Source organism: Propithecus coquereli, unplaced genomic scaffold (assembly GCF_000956105.1).
Source record: "Propithecus coquereli isolate 6110/MARCELLA unplaced genomic scaffold, Pcoq_1.0 Scaffold50, whole genome shotgun sequence".
In the NCBI taxonomy this organism is placed as follows: Eukaryota; Metazoa; Chordata; class Mammalia; order Primates; family Indriidae; genus Propithecus; species Propithecus coquereli.
This window is the reverse complement of record NW_012150841.1, coordinates 7,572,375-7,573,713: the sequence shown is the minus strand read 5'-3', so window position 1 is coordinate 7,573,713 and position 1,339 is coordinate 7,572,375.

Genomic DNA, 1,339 nt, shown 5'->3' with positions numbered 1-1,339 from the left:
GATCTTGAGCAATAAAATTACCCTATATGAATCTCTATAAAAAATTTAAGGTGGAGAATAAGGATATTCTTTCTACTGAGTTGATGGGAGGATTAAATAAAAGTATATATGAGAAAACACTTTGTAAACTTTACAAGTTACTACTTGCTTATAAATATTTATTGGAATGAAACTTTAAGAAGGAACTAGAAAACAGCCTTTACCCACCCTTTGAGATATTGTGTTAGTTTTCTATTATTGCATAAAAAATTATCAAATATTACTGGCTTGAAGTAGCATCCACTTATTATTTCACAGTCTTGTAGGAGCAGCTGATTTTTGTTCTCTGCTCAGGTCCTCAGTGTTAAAGTGTCTTCTTGGCTGGGCAGCATTCTTATCAGGAGGCAGGGGGCAAGGATATACTTCAAGGATTGAGGCTATTGGCAGAATCTAGTTCCTTGTGGTTGTAGGACTGAGGTCTTCATTTTCTTGCTGTATGCCAGACAGGGGCCACTATTAGCTCCTAGAATTTGCCTGAATTCCTTGCCATATTGCCCTCTTCATTTTCAAAGTCAGCAATGAAGAGTCTTCTTCATGTAGGATCCCCAATAATTTGAATGCCTTACACTAGGAAGAACCTCGCCTCTTTTAAGTGCTCACCTGATTAGGTTAGGCCCGCCAAAGAGAATTACCTTCTTAAAGCCAACTATGCCATGTAACACAACCTAATCATAGAAGTGATATCCAGTCATATTCACAGGTCCCTCCTACACTCAGTGGAAGGGGATTATATGCACGTGTGAGTCACTGGGGAGAATCTTAAAATTCTGCCTATCACACCTAGAAAAAATAAATTATTGCAGAATTTCTGACCATAACAGTAGCTCCAACTCTCAAGTGTCACATAATATACTTAATTCAGAATGAAAGGTTGAAAGGTTTTAGAGTCTCTAATGCTATAGATTTTTTTTTTTTTTTGCTATCTTTAAAACGATTGTGCTTGTTGGCTGCTAGCCTCCATCAAGCCACAGCTTCAATGGAATATTTGCCTCAGTAGGCAGTATTCAGGCCTCTAATTCCCCAACTGAAAGGCTGCATTCAAATATTGAACTTCACAGCGTCTATTGTTTCATCGTTAATGTCTCCATGTTGTTTCATCAACTCATGGATTATTTTCTTTTGGCTTATCATTTATTTAACAAACACACATACCAAACACCATGCCAAGAGTGGGTATGCAGTATGAATGAGCCTGCATATACACCTTAAGTGTGCTAAACGGAAATCAACAGGGGTTACAGCTTATTCAGTCTTCTTTCCATTACACTGACTTGAAATGTAAAAAGCAATAATTTACTCT